Here is a 10,445-nt window from a genome sequence, read left to right on the forward strand (position 1 = left end):
GGAATTGACCTGTGACTTCCTGAGCCATGCCAGCTGGGCTGTCATTTTTATTATAGAGTTTCTTTTTCGTCTACACCACCCTTGGAGCATTCAAGACTAGATGGCAAATTACTTGAGAATAGGGATATGGTTGGGAAGGTTGCTGCAGGTCACCGAATGGAGCTAAAATTGGTATGGAACTACTAGCATGTTGTTCAATATGGGAGCCACTGGCCACTTGTGGCTATCAAGCACTTGAAATGTGGCTACTCTAAACTGAGATGTGCTATAAACATAAAATATACAACAGATGTCAAAGACTTAGCACAAAAAACGGGCAGTATTTTAATATTGTTACATGCTGATACAACAATATGGTGGATGTATTGCGTTAGATAAAATATTACTAAAGTTAATTTCACTTGTTCCTTTTTACTTTGTGTAGCTATTAGAAAATTTAAAATTTACTGGACAGTACTCTAGAGGAATAGGGATTGGGTGATTTATGACCTTGTTAATTACCAGGGCCATAACTATTAGCCATAACTATTCCCTATTAGCCTGGGTGGGGTGCCTGGCTTCTAAAACAGCCAGGCTCATATCTAAATCTTATTTATTGATTGATTTGGGGTGAAAAAGGAGGGGGCGGAGAGGGAGAGAGAAACATTGATTTGTGGTTCCACTTACTGATGCATTCATTGGCTGTTTCTCGTATGAGCCCTGACCAGGTGATTGAACCCACAACCTTGGAATATTGACAGGCTGCTCTAACCCATGGAGCTACCCGGCCAGGCCAGGCTCATATTTAAACCGAATCAAATCAGCATTATGCTCAGGATAAGAAGTTGAGGAAGGAAAGGGTGTATCATTTTTTTGTGTAGAAAGTCTCTAAATTTCTCCAAAAATTGGCTCCAAAATTCCAACTTTCAATTAAGGCTGGAAGATGGCAGGACACAGTGTTGTGGGTCCACTTTGGAAAAGTCGCTCCCCTTGAGAGTAAAGGGAGAAACTTTTAGGATGTAGGGGGTGCTAGGTCACTGTTTCCTGGGCTTCCTGTCAGCAGCTCCCTGGGGGTGCCTGCCTGTGAACACTGCCAGTGCTGGTGAGTCAGGAGCTGGTGGAGAGGCTGGGATCAGCAGGCCTCTGAAAAACGTGCTGTATGTGAAAGAAATATGTCAAGCTATTTAAAAAGATTATCTCAAGGTTTTCTACTTATGCACGATTTTTTTTTTCTTCCTCCTGTGCTTTTCAGGGTTTTAGGGTTTTTCTACAGAGAATAAATAAATAAATTATATATATATATATTTAAGAGTGAAAAGAAAGCAGTGGTAGGTTCTCAGCTGCCATTATGTGGAAGCTGGTCAGGAAGGGGACCCAGAGAAGGTGCTCCAGTCCCCAGGCGTCATGTAAAGCAGATCTTGATAGAGAGAGGTTCTTTGTGTGACGGCTGGAGAGGCCCCATCGACAGCCCACATAGGCAGGCCTGACTGCTGAATATGGATGTAGCGTGAAAGTGAAGGGGATTCAGGAGATGTACAGAACTGGGTTCAAATTCTCAGGGAACACGTTACCGTCTGTGTATCCTTGGCAGGCCTTCTACCATCTCCAACTTCAGCTTTCTTGCCCTGGACTGGTGATACCTTTAAGAATAACAAATGCTGGATAAATGGGAGTTATCATTATAATGGATATTTAGCTTTTTCAAATATTCATTCTAACAGTAATATAATAGGGTAAAAACTTAAATACATCCTAGGCTGCATCCTGGGTATTTTACAAGCCTTTTCTTCCAGACCAAACTAGAAGGGAACAGATTGCGGGAAGCTCATCTCCACGAGGTCATGCAGCTGCACACACACAAGCTCTGTTCCAACGCTGCCTGTGGCATCCCCCATTCCTCACATCAGAGTTTCTGAGGAAAGTCTGTGGTTCTAAAAATTCTAATTAGGAAAAGTCAGAATAATGGTACACATTTTCACAGAGCTCTTATATCAACAAACTGCCTGCCACAAAGGGCAAGAAAACAATATGTCAGCCTCTACACATCCCAGCTGGCGTTAATCAGAGGCTCTATTTGGCTTGATGCCAGGTCTAATTGGTCAGTATTTCACTGCCCAACTCTGGGACAGTCACAATGTGTCGTTTTATTGCTAACTAGTGACCCGTTGCATGGATTCGTGCACATTGAAAGGAAATTAATCAGAAGGTGGCCGGTGGGGTGGTACTGGGCAAGACAGGACAGACACAACCTGGAGCCAACCTCCTGTGGTCCCTCCCAGCTGGCCACACCTGGAGTGGCACCATGGCTCAAAGGGCATCTATGGAGTGAGTGGCATCCCTCCGGCAGGTGGTGTCCCTCAGCCTGGCCTGCGGGGATTGGGCCGAAACCAGCTCTCCAACATCCCCCAAGTGGTCCTGGAGTGAGAGAGGGCACTCTGCAAAGTTGCTGTCATACAGGGTGTGGAACGCAAATGCAAGTGTGCAGTAAACCAGATTCGGGCCAACAGTGCCCCAGCAACAACATAACCCCCAGCCGAAGGTGGAATCATGCGGCCCCACAAGGAATCGGGCTCCCTCCCATAACTCTTTTCATCTTGTAGAACTGAAACTTCATGCCCATTAAAAAATAACTCTCCATTCCCTCTACCCTCTTAGCCCCTGGCAACCACCGTTCCACTTTCTGTCTCTAAGTATCCTATATAATAAAACCCTAATATGCAAATTGATTGAACGGCAGAACAACCGGTTGCTATGATGCACGCTGACCACCAGGGACAGACGCTCAACACAGGAGCTTCTCCCTGGTGGTCAGTGTGCTCCCACAAGGGGAGCATCACTCAGCCAGAAGCCGGGCTCATGGCTGGAGAGTGCAGCAGCAGTGGTGGGAGCCTCTCCCATCTCTGCTGCAGGTAGGTGGTAAGGAGCAAGGGGTCCCGGACTGCGAGAAGGATGTTTGACTGCTGGCTTAGGCCTACTCCCTGGCAGGCAAGCATCCCCCAAGGGGTCCCTGACTGCAAGAGGGTGCAGGCTGGGCTGAGGGATCCCCCCCACACCCAGTGCACAGTGCACTGGGCCCAAGTCTCATATAAGTGGAATCATACAGGATTTATTTATTTTTGTGTGTGATTGGCATATCCCACTTAGCATAATGTCTTCAAAGTTCATCCATATTGTAGCATATGGAAGAATTTTCTTCCATTTTTTTTTTCTTAGCGTTTCCTTCCTTTTTAAGACTAGATAATATTTTATTTTATGGATATACCACATTTTGCTTATCTATTCATTGGTCAATGCACACTTGGGTTCCATCCATGTTTTAGCTATTGTAAATAATGCTGCTCTGAACATGGGTGTACAAATATCTCTTCAAGACTCTGCTGTTAGTTCTTTTGGGTGTATACTCAGTTGTGGAATTGCTGGATCATATGGAGTTCTAATATTAATTTTGGGGGGAACCTCCATACTGTTTTCCATAGCAGCTCTACCATTTTATATTCCCAGTGGTGCACAAGGGTTTTAATTTCTACACATTCTTACAAACACTTGTTATTTTAACAACAACATCACCCAAATGGCTGTGAAGGTCAATGTTAATATTAAATCGTTCAGAGCTTTCCATGTGTTTTTGTTTAATATCTTTGTTTTAGGTGTTTCATCTCCACTCAGACGTCAGGCCACCCTTGGCTCCTGCATTTTATCTGTTCTTCCTTCTTTAGCAGCATTCTCCAGGTTGAAGTAGGGGCTGGTGAATAAGGACACCACCCAAATTGGACCACGGAGTCTAATAGGACAATGAATTCCCTATTGCTTGCAGGTCACCATCATAGGGTCATGAGCGTGGGAGCCTGGATGGTGTAAAGAACCTGCCGGCCCTAAGAAAAATCACACACGGATCACCCACACTAACACAATGCCTTAACCCCATAGTTCTCTACCTGTGAGCAATATTGTCCCCGAGGGGACATTTGGCAATGTGTGAAGACATTTTTGTATGTGTCACAGCTGAGTGAAGGGGACAGCTGTGGGGGGGAGGTTCTACTGGCATCCAGTGGGTAGAAATAAGGGATGCTACAATGCACAGGAGGTTCCCATCACCCCATGCCCTCACACACACAGAAAGAACAATTTGGCCTAAAGTGTCAATAGTGTCCAGGTTGAGGACCCTGGGTTAAGCTGACTCAGCAATCAATGCCCTCTATTATGTGCTCTTAACCCTCATGTCCAACTATTGGTCCCCAACATGCAGTCCTGCTCCCGTCAGGTAAGTCCTGTCCCTACTCCTAAATCTGCCTTTCTTAGTTCTGATCTCTGTGCCTTCATCCATGTGATTCCCTTTGCTTGGAATGCTCTCATATGCACCTATCGGAACTCTGCCTTCTATTCAAAACTCAAGCAGCGCCTCTTCTGTAAATTTGTCTTCAACTACCCTAGTCACAGTAACCTCTCTGACCTTCCTCTGAAGCAGCTATTTCTCCCTTGCAATGCCAGGTAGAGTGGCCATTATATGGTATCTGGAGTGTAAGCCCCTTGAGGGCAGGAACTGGGCTTAATGTAGATACCTGTGTATCTCCTCCATAGTGTTTAAAGATCTCTGTACATAGTTGAATGACCACTCACTATATTGTCTGGTTTTCCTTGCTGTTCCATTGAGAGTTGTCCCTATTCTAAGAGAAAAAGTATTAAAAGGTAGAAAACTTGGTTGGCTGAGGCTTGGGGAAACTGATGGAATAGGATTTGATCTGCGTAGCCTAGAGAAGGGAATTTTATAAACGTGCAGCTCTTTAGATTAGATAAACAGCTACCAGTCAATCCTTTATATAAAAAGATCGCGATGACATATATGGGTAAATGAATAGTGTAACAGTGTTTGCTGAACTGTGTGCAAGCCCAGCAGCAAAGCAGCAGGACCCAGACTGACATTCTTCTTCATTTCCCCAGTGTGGGGACAACTTTTTATATACATCTATATATAAATTTATTGATTTCAAAGAGGAAGGGAGAGGGAGATAGAAACAACATCAATAGTGAGAGAGAATCATTGATTGGCTGCCTCTTGCACACCCCCCGCTGGGTATCAAGCCCACAACCTGGGCATGTGCCCTGACTGGGAATGGAACTGTGACCTCCTGGTTCATAGGTCGATGCTCAACTGCTGAGTCATGCCGGCTGGGCTCCAAGACAACAGCTCTATCAGTCTGGAGGAGTGGCCCAGGCCAAGCTCTATGACCCTATGATATTCCATGTTTCCTTTGTATTGTGCTGTTTGTGCTGAGAAAGCTGTGCGTGCGTGTTGGAGGTGGGGAGGGTGGTGTAAATGAGGATATAGGACCTACCTTGTCATAGTTGTAGTGAGGATTAATAATGCAAATTTGCTGGCATAGCATGGTATTTTAGTAAGCTTACAATAAATGTTATTTTTCTCTTCTTCACTTTCCTTCTCAGCCAACAATGATATAATAATATCAGTATTAATACAACAATAACAATATTATAATACTTTGTATTTTTCATATTCATTTGAGTTTCATCAGTCTCTGTAAAGTAGCTGAAGTTGGGATTTTTAATTCCATTTGTCAGATAGAGACAACTCCACGGTCAGAGTTGCACTGAAGTAATAGAAATAATATGGTTACAATTGTATACAGGTCCTATCTGCAAACCTAAAAATGGGTTGTTTTCCTGTAAGCCAGCCTCCCTTACCTACAATTTTTTCCTTCCTTCTTTCCTCCCTCCCTTCCTTCCTCCCTTCCTTCCTTCCTTCCTTCCAATTTACAGGTGGGTGGCAAGAAACATTTTGTTCCTATACATTCTCTCTTTAGGCAATTTCATGCACACACTGGTCTATAATTACCATCTATACATAGATGACTCATACACAGATCTTTAGAGCTCTCCTCTGAGTTCCAAACTGGTACATCCAGCTAGTTGCCTATTCATCATCAACTCTTGAAGTTCTCAAATGCACCCCATATTCAACAAAAGCAAATCTAATCCTGTAGTTTTTAGTCTTAAAACCCTTCAATTTTTCCCATTGTTCTAAGAAAATGGATGACACTAAATAGCCTACTGTGTTGTGCGTCATCTGGCCCTTGCTACCTCTCTGACATCACCTTGCCCCATCCCCTTGTGGGGACCCACTTAGAACTCCAGATTTAGCATGAAGATTATTTTAAACTGAAGACATTTGGGATTCAACAGATGCAGAAAAAAAAAGCCTTCTTGGAGCGTCCCTTATCTGACTAAAAGAAGAATCTTCTGGGAAATGAGGCTGCCAGAATTCCATCTTCAGGGTGGATTTTATTCCTGAAGGAGAACAACAGTAAATCAGCCATCACCCCTTCTCTGGGGAATTTTATGACCATGAAGAAGTCAGAAAGATCACTTGCATCTGCTTGAACAAGCATTATCAACAACTTTCTTATCCACCACTTGTTCTTCTAGAAACTTCTTTGTCTTTTCTAAAGTAGTCCATTTGTTCTTACCATAGTGGCCCAATTGACTCAAACCATTTATTGATTTACTTCTTTTGTAGCTCGATATATATTCATGCATATACCAGTAAAGATTTTTTCTCCTGTTAGTTTAATTCACAGGCCTCCAGCACTGAACCTAAGAGGGTAAACGTTTTTCCTCTCTGACACCTTTGTGATCTTTAGGCTCCCTTACTCTGGCTTCATAATTCCTCCTTCTACAGACCTCTGCCCATGCTCTTTCCTTCTCCAGGAATGCTTTTCCCTTCCCTTGGTACCTATTATCTACTCCTCATTTTCAGAATTCAGTTCAAGCAGCACCTCTGAAAGGAAGTCTTCTCTGACTTTCCAATTTTAGGCTGTCAGGGCATCCTGTACTTTTCCTTTGTAGCACTTGTTACAGTTGCAATGAAAATTTGTATGATTATTTGAGTGATGTCCTCCCCCAGTGTAAGCTTCTTGGTGGTAGGGGTTCTGTCTATTTTTGTTCACCATTATATTCTAAGTTCTTAGCACAAAGTAGGCACTGAAGAAAAACAAATGACTGAGTCAATGTCTGACTAAATGGTAGAGAAGAAACTGTACATGTGACAGACTAGAACCACTCCCTTAGGATCCTTCTTTCAAACCAAAGACATGTGGAGCCCCTACATTACAAGTCTTTGAAGGTTAGTCATATACCTGGGGCAAAACAATCTCAAAACAGCTAATGCTAGTGTGGGAAAAGTGGATACTCTGTCGTGGCAGCTGTCCTGGTCATGGATTAAATGACAGTTTATTTGAGAAAGGTTGACCCAGAAAACCATCCTGCAACATGCAACATGCATGAGAGAACCAGATCCAATCTAAAAATAGCTCCGTCACTGGAATTGGAAGCACTGCAGAGAGAACTCAGCTTCTCTCCTGGCAACTTTTACCCTTATGAAGCCTTTTACCCTTTTATTGACCTACATAATCCTAGGACGGTAGTGCTAGGTTACTGCTTTCATTTTAAAATGAGAAAACCAGGACCAGAGAGAGGCTTAGCGACTTCTCCCATGTCGCCCAGTTAGTTGCTTGTAGAATCAGGGCTCAAACAGGGACTTCTGCTTCTCCTCCATAGTGATGTGTGGGTCTGACACTTCTAGGTTTTAGGCATCTTGGAGGCTGAAGACCCTATAAGATTTATGTCCTTGTGGGTCACCCTGATGGGAGGCAGGAGAGCTGGGTTTATTTCCCAACTCGGTGGTTCACTGTCAAAAGTTTGGGTAGGGGTATCCGAGTAACACCTCTCAAGATCCAGGCGAAGGACACCGAGAATGGAGAATGGATGCCTGCAGTGTGGAGGACGGCGGCTTGGATTCTGGGAGTGGTCTCAGCCCTGCCACCTGATGGCTATCCCTTGAGCAACACATTTGTCTCTCTAAACATTTGCTAGATGGATTCATAACACTGGCCTCAGGCTGTTGGGAGACTCAAATAAGTAAAAGACCTTTAGCACAATGTCTGGCATCTGGTGGTCAATAGATGGGGGTTTTGTTCATTTCCATTCCAATTCAAACTCATAAACATCTGTGGGAAGTGTGCTTTCAAGGCAAAGCAGTCGAGAGCAGAGTGATTACTGGGGAGGGGAATGCTCAGGTCTCCTTCCAAAGGACGCGTTCTTTGCTTAGGTATGTTAATATGTTTAACCAGGCTGTAGTCACGTGCTGTTGGCCAGCAGAGCCTTTTTCAGTGACTTTGCATATCTGCTCTCGATCCAGTAATCGTAAGGTTTACAGTTCACTGCTGGAGCAATCTTAGTTCCTTCATTCCCAAATTCTCAAGTAATTTACCTCTGTCACACTCAATCACTGACAGAGTACTCGTGATTGTTAACAGCTTTGGAGGCCCTGACTATAAGGAGAGGGAAGGAGTCCTTTTTTTTAAGCCTCTGTGACTTTGGCAGAAACATATTTTGAGTTGGAATGAAAAATATTTTGGGTTCCTGAAATCCCTTGTCTGCCTAAAAGCAGAGCCTCAAAAAAAAACCCAATGGTCATAAATCCCCTTCCCAGGGGTAACTCTAATCTTCCAAGAGAAGTTAACACCAAGTCCAGACATTGTCACAAAACTATCATATCTCCCATTCATTCTCTTAGGGCCCAGCCCACTTATCTTTCCCATACCTTGCCCTTCTCCCTCTTCCTTTCCCTCTCCCCTTCATGTCTTACGATGGTATCTAAGCCACAGCTTCTAATCACCCCTTTGGATCATATTTCTTCGTGAACTCCCATACATACATAATTAAAACCCATCTTTTCTCCTGCGAATCTATCTTGTCAGTTTAATTTGCAGGCGCCCAAACTTTGAACCTAAAAGGGGTGAGGGAAACCGTTTCCTTCCTGACAAGATCATGGTGCCATCATGCCGTTCTAAGAAACAAAACACACTGTTAAAGAACAAAAATGGAACCCAGTACAGTTAAAGGTCTAATTGGCTTTATTGAACGATTTATGAACCTAGTAAATAGGAAGGTGCTCTAGGAGCTGACCCAGTGGGAGGCTGTTATAGGTGGAAACAGGGTGGGACAGGACAGTTAAAAGTGGACTATTGCCCTAACCGGTTTGGCTCAGTGGATAGAGCATCGGCCTGAGGACTGAGGGGTCCCAGGTTCGATTCCAGTCAAGGGCATGTACATTAGTTGTGGGCACATCCCCAGTGGGGGGTGTGCAGGAGGCAGCTGATCAATGTTTCTCTCTCATCGATGTTTCTAACTCTCTCCCTCTCCCTTCCTCTCTGTAAAAAAATCAATAAAATATATTTTAAAAAAAGTGGACTATTGCAGGGGAGCTCACCTTCCCCCAGGGAGAGGCAGGGCGTTTTATCAGGCAGATGACCGGGAAATTCCAGCCTGATTGGTTGGAAAGACCACTCCTGGGAGAGGCTGAGACAGTTAGGTTAGCTATTGTGGACGAAAAAGGGGCCACACACGAAGCCTGACAAGCTCTGGGGAGGCTTTGTGGCAGTCTTACAAACTCAGAGACTGAGAGTTACCGCAGAGGATGGTCTGAAATGAAAACTTTCTAACTAAAAGCAGGTCATGGCAAGTAGTCATGTCCTAGGCCAGTATCTTCCCTGACAAAGATACCTTTACCTTAACTGAGCCCGTCTATTGCCTTTTTGCATTTAGAATAACGTACAGTATCTGTATCTTTGGAATGTCAGGGTAATTTCCTTTCTTGTTTTCTGGACCTCAAATCTCCTCATTGCTACTGTTATCTTGTTAATTGTTGTCTATTAACTATCCTATACCCACCTATGCAAAATAAGTATTTGTCTATTTGTTTTACTTTTTATCCAATTCCAGAGATTTTCCCATTTTGCTTTCTCCTGCCTCCATACTCTATCACTGATGAATTGCATGTAACCCCCTTGTGTCTTCAGCATTGATTCTGAGGTATAAAATAAGTGGTAAAACTGCCATTTTCCAGAGCATTTTCTCAATCTGTTGAGATTTTGCTTCCTGGCAATGTCATTAGTTTGCTTCAAATAAACTCATAAAAATTCTCTAAAGGTTTGACCGTTTCTTATGCTGACAGTGTTGTCTTGGCGGGGCTTACCACAAGTGACTCCATTTTGGGTCTGTAGTTTCTTTTTAACAACATAAAATAAATAGAAGAAAGCATGAGTTTCCTATTGTGACTCTTTGGTACTTTTGTGTGTGTCTTTTTCTTTCCATCAAACATTAAGTTATTTCAAAAGCATTTTCTCTGTTGCCCTGCATTAGGCCTAAATACACCTGTCCATTGGCAATCCAGCCCTGGGCATTGTTAGTCCTAATTTTAGGAGTTGAGGGTAAGTAGTTGCTAAGGAGTGAAGATAAAGTTGCAGACTGTCAAATGAGGTGAAGCCTCTTCCTACACAGCATTAGTGAACCCTTCAGTATTTCCAGTTCTTCGAGGGCACTGAGATAATAGACATCTTCCAGCATAAAGCTTTGGGCACGTGTTGCTCCAAATACTTCTGAAAAACAGG

General features: G+C 43.6%; 1 long non-coding RNA gene across 1 annotated transcript; it reads right to left on the reverse strand.

Annotated features, from left to right (window-relative positions):
- Nucleotides 1-765: 765 nt before the first annotated feature.
- Nucleotides 766-9,724, reverse strand: LOC107181611. Its single transcript, XR_001512273.1, has 3 exons — nt 9,663-9,724; nt 6,672-6,675; nt 766-777 (listed from the first exon to the last, which is right to left on the reverse strand). It is a non-coding gene; the product is annotated as an uncharacterized LOC107181611 (long non-coding RNA).
- Between the last annotated feature and the right edge of the window lie 721 nt (nt 9,725-10,445).

Source organism: Myotis davidii, unplaced genomic scaffold (assembly GCF_000327345.1).
Source record: "Myotis davidii unplaced genomic scaffold, ASM32734v1 scaffold6, whole genome shotgun sequence".
In the NCBI taxonomy this organism is placed as follows: Eukaryota; Metazoa; Chordata; class Mammalia; order Chiroptera; family Vespertilionidae; genus Myotis; species Myotis davidii.